The sequence below is a fragment of the Tupaia chinensis genome, unplaced genomic scaffold, assembly GCF_000334495.1.
Source record: "Tupaia chinensis unplaced genomic scaffold, TupChi_1.0 Scaffold000404_1, whole genome shotgun sequence".
In the NCBI taxonomy this organism is placed as follows: domain Eukaryota; kingdom Metazoa; phylum Chordata; class Mammalia; order Scandentia; family Tupaiidae; genus Tupaia; species Tupaia belangeri.
In genome coordinates this window covers 1,986,789-1,996,148 of record NW_006159906.1, presented here as the reverse complement: position 1 = coordinate 1,996,148, position 9,360 = coordinate 1,986,789, and the positions used below count along the sequence as shown (strand labels likewise).

The 9,360-nt window shown below is 46.4% G+C and overlaps 1 protein-coding gene and 1 pseudogene across 2 annotated transcripts in view; one reads left to right on the top strand and one right to left on the bottom strand.

The window, feature by feature from the left end:
* Positions 1-32: 32 nt before the first annotated feature.
* The window catches only part of SPIN1 (spindlin 1), a 98,427-nt gene continuing 89,099 nt past the window's right edge, over positions 33-9,360 (top strand). Inside the window, exon 1 of one of the 2 annotated variants that reach the window (XM_006154336.3) lies at positions 33-132. The gene's annotated coding sequence lies outside the window, so the exon portion shown is untranslated. Of the gene's footprint in view, positions 133-402; positions 424-9,360 lie in introns of those variants that run through there. The other variant, XM_027774137.1, reaches the window with a different exon arrangement.
* LOC102501422 (beclin-2-like) lies at positions 4,812-6,067 on the bottom strand (annotated as a pseudogene).

Sequence of the window (9,360 nt, the reverse complement as noted above, 5' to 3'; positions counted from 1 at the left end):
GCCCCGGCGCCCGCGCAGCCCCCTGCCCGGTGGGCGCCGGTGGGCGCGGGCGCCGGGGGTGTGGTGCCCGGGGAGCGCACGCTCTGCTCCCATCCGGAGTGACCTTGGATGTACTCGGCGCGGAATGCGGGGGTGAGTCGAGCGGTGCGGGACTGCGCAGCGCCGGGGCTCCTGCCTTCGCGGCAGCGTCGTGCACTGATTGTGCGTTCTCGGTTTTACAGAGGTGCAGTAATCGATGTCGTCTTTACGCATTTCGAAGTTTGTTGACGCAATCGTGCTATTTATTTGCTCTTAATAATTTGTGTATCGGATTCTGGGTTTTGTCCAGGGTTTTTCTGTACATGCTCAAGTGCTTTTGCTCTTGGTAAATACAGATTGTTTGGCTGTTGTAGCGTGTACATCAAAAAGCAGGGATAATACGAGGTACGTTTCGGCGTTTGAAAGGCTTTCACTGTGTGACGTGACGTGTGCCAAAGACGACATACATACCAAAATGCGAATACCTGTACAACTTTTTTCTGTTCGAATTTTCTGGAAGGAACCATATGCAGTCTGAAAGGATTGATGGCGAGAGTGTGCAGTAATTGCTTTCTACATAGCTTTTGTTTGGCGGTGAACATTCAACCTGGACTTGGGGGCTTATACCTGGGCATACCGAGTTTGGGAGCGCTCTTCTAGAGGTGTGGAATAACGGAAAGGTCCAGTGAAATGAGGGGACTTCCTCCGACCGCTCCCACACCCCCGTTTAGCTTTACCTAGCAAACAAAAAAAATTGTAGTTGCTAATGCACAGAACGTTCATGATCACATTTGATAATTATATATTAAGGTCATACAGCGTGTGTCAAAGTGATGGGTAATACCCGTTTTCTTATGAGATACAGGATTTCTTTATTTTTAGTCTTGGGTAACGAAATGATTGTTAAGATTGTTACGAAATGGATCAGGCAAAAGGGCCGATATACGTCTTCAGTTATCTCTGTGTGCCTAAGATTTTTTAAGAAGAACTATTTCTGCTTACAGAGTTTCAGCTAGTACTACCTCTGACAGTGTCTTTTGTTGACAATTCAGAACAAAATGACAATAAAAGATAGCAGAAACTTAATTTTGGCACATTTTAAACAATGTTACTTAGCAGGGCCTTTGTGGTACTGGTGCTCAGAGATGCTACTGGAATAAGGGTTCCTTGGCTAAATTAGTTTGGGAACCAGTTCTGTGTCCTCGCCTTTGTCCCAATTCATGTGATTATATTGAAGGCTTTGAGAAATATTGTTGTATTTTTCATAGTTGGCTCATGGCACTTTTTTGTTTTTGAGAAAATACTGCTATAGGGCATGAGTGCTCTCCTGAGAGACAGAGTGAAACCACCCCCCACCCCCCCACCCCCGGGGTGGGGGTAAGGGGATTGAGACGCCACAATCCTTTCTCCTCCATTCTCCTCTCAGGATTTCTGACATGCAAACGAGCGGGCATGAGTTTTAAGGTGCCGGGTCCGGGACTTGAACTGTAGTTGACTACATGGTAGTCCAGCCATGTAACCATTACTCCTTCTGCTGGTCCCTCTTTGTCTTGATTTTGGTGTGGTATTTATAAATATGTATGGAGTCCGGGAAAGTGATGTTGCCTATAACAGCCATTGAGAAAAGGTAGCCTTTGGTGTGCTCACAGGTATCTCAGTCATTAGGGCCTCTCCCTCGAGAGCCGAGAGGTCCTGGTGTTGATGTGGTTTGTATGTGCCCCTGCGTTTTGTGGCCAGTCCCTCAACTTGGGATCTCAGCATATTGATAAGAGACGAGAGTTATTAATTGAAGTTTTAACGAGAAGAAATGTAAGTAATTAGTGTTTTCATTTCCAGTGACTTAAATGATTGCACACACGGTCGTAACTTTGCTGGCTGACCTAATTGTTAGCTTGCCTTTCTCCTGGTATGTCAGAAACGCGTGAGAAGGATACTACTGTTTCTGAAGAGCTAATCATGTGGATTATTTAGAGTCGAAAATAAAGATTGGGCAGTTCTTTTGGCTTAACCCTTAGCAGAATTTTAATTTGCTGTGAAAGAGTATTTAAATGTAAATACTTTAGATGCATAATTAAATGTGTTTTCTTTGTATTTTCTTCAAATGAAAAGAAATTGGAAGAACAGATCAACGATTTTTGCCCAATTATTTCATTCAGTTTGGAAGACATCATGGTATTGTGGGAAAAAATGGGCTCTGAAGTTAGACACAGGTAGTTTAGTGTGGCCTTCAAGTCAGAACATCTTGGTTGAAGTCGGTCTCCAGTCCTAACTGGTCCAAAGCCACATAGCTGATTCATCAGGAAGCCCTTTTACACCTCCGCTCCTTAGCTGTAAACTGGAAGAAACCATTGTGAAGATAAAATGGAATGGATTTATAGAGTTCCCAGCACAGTTCCTGAAATACAGGCACTGGTGCCAGTAATGTTGATTTCCTTCCCCTTTCTACTTTTGAGCTTCTAGTTTGTTTATTCCATAATTAGCTCTATTCTATAAATAAATAGTGTGTTTTTTTCCATAAATAAACTGGGGGGGAGAGAGAGATACAACACTTCAACAGGGCCTTGTGTCCCGCTCAGCCACAGTCAGGTTGGATCATGGCACACATGCACCCTGCATACTCAGGGAGGTGTCTGAGTGCACATCGGGTTCCACGTGGGCCAGCCTTATGGGGTTCCACTGTTGCATCACTGTAGTCCCAGGCTGATTTTATTTTTTCCTACGTTCAAATAGAGGGTTTGTTTAGTTGTGCCTAGTATTCAATCCAATTTAGTTCTCAATTAAATCTTTACTGTAGTTGACCAGCAGATGGCGTAATGGTTACATCGCTGGACTCCCACATAGTTGACTGCACTTTGAGTCCTGGACCCAGCAGCTTAAAAAACTCACACCAGGCACCTGTGTGTGTGTGTGTGTGTGTGTGTGTGTGTGCGCCCCAAATTCCTAGGATAATGGAGAAGTGACTGTGGCGTGGCCATCTCCTGGGGGTGGGGGGTTGATTTCTCTCTTTGTAAGTCTCCGTGTCTCTCCAGTGAGCAACCTGGCTTTATAGCAAAACAAAATGAAAATAAAAATTTCTTAAAAATTTAGAAAAAAGAATCTTTACTATTTTATGGCTTTCAGTTTGCTATAAGGTCATTTTTAGACCAAGTCACATATGACTTAAGTACACAGTTAAATCCTTAAAGACCTCGTATGGAAAGTTTGGTACCAGTCGTAGCCTGGTGGTTAAGATAAGCCACATCCCAGATGATTGGGCATGCAGTTTGAATGCTGGTTCCAGCGGGTTGAAAAACATGCTGACCACGTGTGTGCACGTCCAGAATCCTGATAGGGTGGAGAAATGGAGGCAAGGGGATTGCAGTGTGGCCTTGCCCTGTTAGGGAATGCGTTCTAACCCTCTCTGTCTCTGACAAGTGCACGCTCTGTCTAGCAACTTAAAAAGACCTTGGGAACCAGCAGTTAGCGTAATGGCTATGTCGCTGGACTCCCACGTAGTCGACCGCGGTTCGTGTCCCGGACCCGGTGGCTTAAAACTCACGCCGGGCGCGTGTGAGTGCGTGCCCAAGATCCCGAGAGGAGAATGGAGGAGAAGGGATTGCGGCGTGACCATCCCCCCTGGGGGGTGGTTTCTCGCTTTCTGTCTCTATGTCTCTGTCTGTCTGTCTGGCGAGCGCACGCACGCGCCCTACAGTGAAAATCTCTCCAAAAAAAAAAAAAAAAAAGACCTTAATGTCTGATAGGGAAGGTACACACATATCCGAGGGAAGAGAAGGTGATGCTACAGACACAGGGACAGGCACTCCAACTGGGTGCTCAGGCTGCCCACACCACAGGCATGGATATCCTCCTGTGCTCAGGGAGGCCTGGGATGCAAACCCAGGACCTTTCCCATGTGGGTCCAGTTGCATTGCTACTGCCACCATTTAATCATCTAATAAAAGAATTTACCAAGTGCTCTTTCTTGTAAGTCGGGGATATTAGAGTAGGAGACAGGAAGTCCGGCAAGAGTAGAGGCAGGGAAAGAAAGATGGAAAGACCTGGTCTCTCCGGGGTTCGAATCCCACGCTAAAGAGAGTCCTGTATTATCTCAGTCCTCCCTTGTGTCTACTGTGGGGTGAGGACACCTGCCTCAGGTGTAGGCTTCATTGAGGTGAAGTGGGTAACAGGGTTTCTGACGTACAGTACACCCCCTTTAGTAATGATGGTGACCACTCTTAGTTTCCTGTGACTGGGGTCCCTCTGCAGATGTTTGGGGAACATTTAACTTCTGCATATCACATTAAGGCTGTTTGTGTTTATTTTGTAGGTGGAGACAGAGTTGGACCTGTGATTATAGCGGTGTGAATGGGGGTTGGAGGAGTCTGCCCGTTAGGATGGTGAAGTCATTTGAGGAAGGGGGAACTGGTCTGGAGAGCAAATGGTTTTTGTTTGTTTGGTTTTTTGTTTGTTTGTTTTTGAGAGGTTTTCGCTATAGGGCACGTGCGCTCGCCAGACAGAGAGAGACATAGAGACAGAAAGTGAGAAATCACCTCCCAGGGAGGATGGTCACGCCGCAATCCCTTCTCCTCCATTCTCCTCTCAGGATCTTGGGCATGCACGCACACGTGCCCGGCATGAGTTTTTTCTTTTTAAAAATGATTTATGTATTTATTTAAATTTGACCAGAGAGGGACAGAGTGAGAGAGAAGGAAAGTGAGAAAGCAAGCCACCAGGTCCAGGACTCGAACTGTGGTTAGCCATGTGGGAATCCACTGCCCCCAACCACCATGCCATTTGCCGGCCCCAGAAGAGCTTCATTTTTGGCAGTACTTTAAGGAGGCCCATGCCAGACTCCACTTCAAATTTACAAGCATGAGTTTTAGTGCCTTTGTGTACCCCTCCTCTGTGTTCAAATGGGTTCTAATGGAGTAGGACTCCCCAGTCCCTCTGGCATCTTCCACCAGACCTCTGTCCACATGCATCCTATAGGGCAGGCAGAGGCCTGCCTCTCCTTTCTCAGCCTCTTCTATGAACTGCTGCATGCAGTCCAAGAAGGCCATCATGGCACGGCCAAATTTGTTATCGCAGAAAACACTCTGCCCCCCATGACAGAATAAAGGCAGCTCAACAGAGTCATCTGTTAAAGACTTCAGAAAGGAGTGGTTTCCACAGGGGATGAGTTGATACCTCTGAAACTCCAGTCCGATTGTTTTAGACAAGACGAGGAGCAGCCAAGGATGTCTGTCCCCAGGCAGCATTAATTTCATTCCAACCCACAGGGACAGTGGGGAGGCAACCCAACCTGAAGTGATTGATGATGCCTATAGAGCCCTCTTCCCAGATCTCAAACGTGGCACTGAAGACACTGGTTTTCTGCAGCCTGTCCAGCTGGACCTGGGCATACTTCAGCTGGTTCTCTGTGCTCCTCAGCTGGTCCTGTAGCTCCAGCTGTTGCCATTGCAGTGCTGCGCAGTCCATCTGGAACTGCCTCTCCAGCTGCTCCAGCTGTGTGGTCTCTGCCTAGGCGGCCTCTAGATCTGCTGCTGCTCTTGCATGGTCCTTGTACACGTCCCTCAGCTCCTGGGCCAGTCTCGCCTCCTCCAGCTCCAAGTTCTACAGCTCTGCCCGCAGCTCCTCCCTCTCCTCCTCACCTGCCTGTACCCTGGTCTCCAGGCAGTGTTTGTAGTTCCGATTCTCAAGTTCTGTCAGAGCCATCTGTGTGTCCAGCTGCTCTAAAAGGTGGTCAATACACTCCTCACACACGGGGTGGTCCACATCTTTTTGGCCAGAAATTATATCAAAGACGTCCCTGGCAGCCTTCTGGATGCTACTGAGAGTTCGCATGGGTGAAAATGCTGCTGCTGTCCTTGGACATCGTGCCATCACCAGGAAAGGGCCCACTAGAGGTATCGTCCTGGAGGTACCTGGAGGTAGCACCTGTCTGGGTTTCTCCTAGCTCCCCCTGCACTGAGGCCAGCGTTGGGGCTGCAGGGAGGCCCTGGGTTTCCAGGGGCTAACACAGCTTCAGAGGCTGGTTGCAGCGTTGGCACATGAATCGAATGGAGGACATTGTGGAGGTCTTGACTTATTCTCCTTCAGTCTAAGCTTCTTCCCGGTGTGAGTTTTAAGCCACCGGGTCTGGGATGCGAACATCGGTCGACTACGTGGGAGTCCGGCGACATAGCCATTACGCTAACTGCTGGTTCCGGCAAATGTTAACTGTTACACTACCTTGGGTGGGCCAGCCTCATGGGTTGGTAGTTAAAGCAGCCAGATCCCACATGGCTGACTAATTTGAGTCCCAGACCCTGCAGTTTAAGAAACACAATGGCTGTGGGTGTATGTGCCTAAAATCCTAAAGGAAGAAGAGAAGGAGGGGGAAGGATTGCAGTGTGGCCATTCCTCTTGGGGGTGTTTTCTTGTCTCCTACTCTGTCTTTTTATGGTTAGTACCCATGACCTCTAGCAATTAAAAAAATGGTTTGAAGAAGAGGGGGTAAGGATCCATTCAACAGGGTTATTTATCCAAATGTTGAGAGAATAAATGGAAAAGACTAGTAAGGCATTTTCTTCCTTTAAAAATCTTTTAGAAGTTTATTGGTTTCCTGAGAATGTGGCAGAGAAAAAGACAGGCACACGTTCCAGCAGGGTCTTCATGCTGCCTATCAGCGTTGGCCGCACCTAGCCCGGATCATGGGCCGGCGTTTAGTTGGTGTGCTCAGGGAGGCTGGGATGTAAGCCTTTCCCATGTGCCTCCATTGCATTACCACTGCACCACTGTTGCTGCTGTGAGTGGCTTCTTTTGTACCACCTGGAATGTTTTTAGATTATTGTATGTCTTTAAAAGGAAAAAGTAAAACAATTCTTTTTTCTTGACAGAGAACGTGTGCTTGTATGAGGTAGTATGGATGGGAGAGGGAAGCCCTGCTTGTGCCTGGCCTGTTCAGGTGCAGGTGGGAATGGGCCCTGGGCCTCCCATGCATTCCAGAAACTGAGCTAGAGCTTTTGTTTAATTCATTTACTTTCAGTTTGTTTTTGCTCTAAGGCATGTGCACTCTACTAGAGACGGGATGGGGGAATCACCCCCACCCCACAAGGGGGATGGCCACACTGCAGTCCCTTCTCCACTCTCCTCTTGAGATTTTGGGTGCACATGCACCTCAGGCCAAGGGGTCCAGGACCAAGGATCCAGCATTAACCTCCGTGCCACCTGCTGACCCCACTTTTTTAAAAAATATTATATTTATTTGTAGTTAACTTGTTTGGTGTGTCTGTAGTTATATCCTTATAACGTTAACCTTGTAACTTAGGTTTAATGTTTGGACCTGGTTTAACTACTTACATCACGTATGTCAAATACGATTGTTATTAGCCTCAGTTGGGTCCTGACGTGGCCATAAGAAGAGGAAAGGATGTTCCTTTTCCTGCTTACAGAGATTTCTTTTTTTTTGTGGAAGGAATAGAGTTACTTTCTTTTTTGGTTTCTCTTGTTTAAGGATCACTGTAGACCCTTTAATTGTTTTTTTTTTAATTTTTACATATCCAGTGTGTTTTATTCAAATAGTCATTCTTTTTCCTTGGCTTGTCACAGCTTGGGCATATTGAGGTCCTTCCAGCTCGCTCTCTCCTTTGATGTGACACTTCACTTTTGAGACATTCCTTGCTTTCTGACACAAGATGTCTGAGGTTCACTTGTGCTTTTTCTGCCAAACCTTTGGCAGCCATTTCTTTCCACTCCTTTTATTTGGAAGTGGGATTTAGATACAGAATCCAGGCACTAAATGCCCTTATTGCTGCCGGAATGCCCCTGCCGTCAGTGAGCGTATCTGGGCAGTGTATGCATTTTCATTATGAGCTGGTATTCCAATTCTAATGGAACATTACATTTTTTTTGTTTCTATTATTATTATTATTATTTTTACCTTGAGTGAGTTTGGAAAATTTGCATTCTTAGCAGTATTAAGATAATTTCTTTATCCTACAACGTGTGTGCAATAATTTGGAAATAATAACACAGTAAAGGGATTGTAGGTTTATGTCTGATTATTTCTCTTTTCTTTTTTTTTAATAATTATTTTATTTAACTTTATGTATTTTAATTTGACTAGAAAGGGAAGGGTGGGGGAGAGAAAGAGAGAGAGAAAGCAAGCCTCCAGGTCTGGGGCTTGAACCATGGTTGGCCATGTGAGAGTCCAGTGCCTTTAACCACCATGCCACCTGCTGGCCTCCAGTGATTAGTTATTTTTCTTAAAATATAACCACAGGGACCAGCAGTTGGCGTAATGGCTATATCGCTGGACTCCCATGTAGTCAACTGTGGTTTGAGTCTCGGACCTGGTGGCTTAAAACAATGCCGGGTGCGTGCGTGTGTGTGTGTGTGTGTGTGTGTGTGTGTGTGTGCGCGCGCGCGCGTGTGCGTGCGCGCCTAAGGCCCTGAGAGGAGAATGGAGGAGAAGGGATTGCAGCGTGGCCATCCCTCCTGAGGGGGTGATTTCTTGGTTTCTGTCTTTCTGGCAAGTGCATGCGCTCTGTAGCAACAACCTCTCCCCCCACCAAAGAAGTAACCATATAAAGATTTACAGTAGTTATCATGAATTATGAAGCCATTTGAAGATTTTTTTTTCTAATTATCTTACCAGTTTGAAAATTTATTTGGTTTATTTGTACAAAATGTTTACCTTTTAAGGATTGCTTTTTTAGGCCAGCCAGTGGTGTGGTTAAGGTGCCAGATCCCTGTGACTGACAGCAGGATTCAGCGTTGGACCAACAGTCTGAAAAGTGCACTAGGTGTGTGCGTGTATTTGACCACAAGCCTCACCGTCACCTCATGAGGGTGATTTCCCACTTTGTCTCTCTCTGGAAAGTGCACATGCCCTCTGGCAAAAATCTAAAACAAGAAAGATTGCTTTAACTTTTCATTTAATATGTTTTTTTCTACATGTAAAACATTTCTGTATATATATATTTTTTTTTATGAGAGGTTTTTGCTATAGGGCGTGTGCGCTGGCCAGAAAGACAGAGAGAGACAGAAAGTGAGAAATCACCCCCCGGGGGGATGGCCATGCCACAGCCCCTTCTCCTCCATTCTCCTCTCGTGATCTTGGGCATGCACGCACACGCGCCTGGTGTGAGTTTAAGCCACCGGGTCTGGGACTTGAACCATGGTCAGCTACATGGCAGTTCAGTGACATAGCCATTATGCTTACTGCTGGTCCCTAAACATTTCTGTATTTTAAAAATGAGAAATATGGGGCTGGCAGGTCGCGTGGTGGTTGAGGGCACTGGGCTCCCACATGACTGACTGCAGTTCAAGTTCCAGACCTGGTGACTTACTTTCTCACTTTCTCTCTCTGTTTTGCTGTTT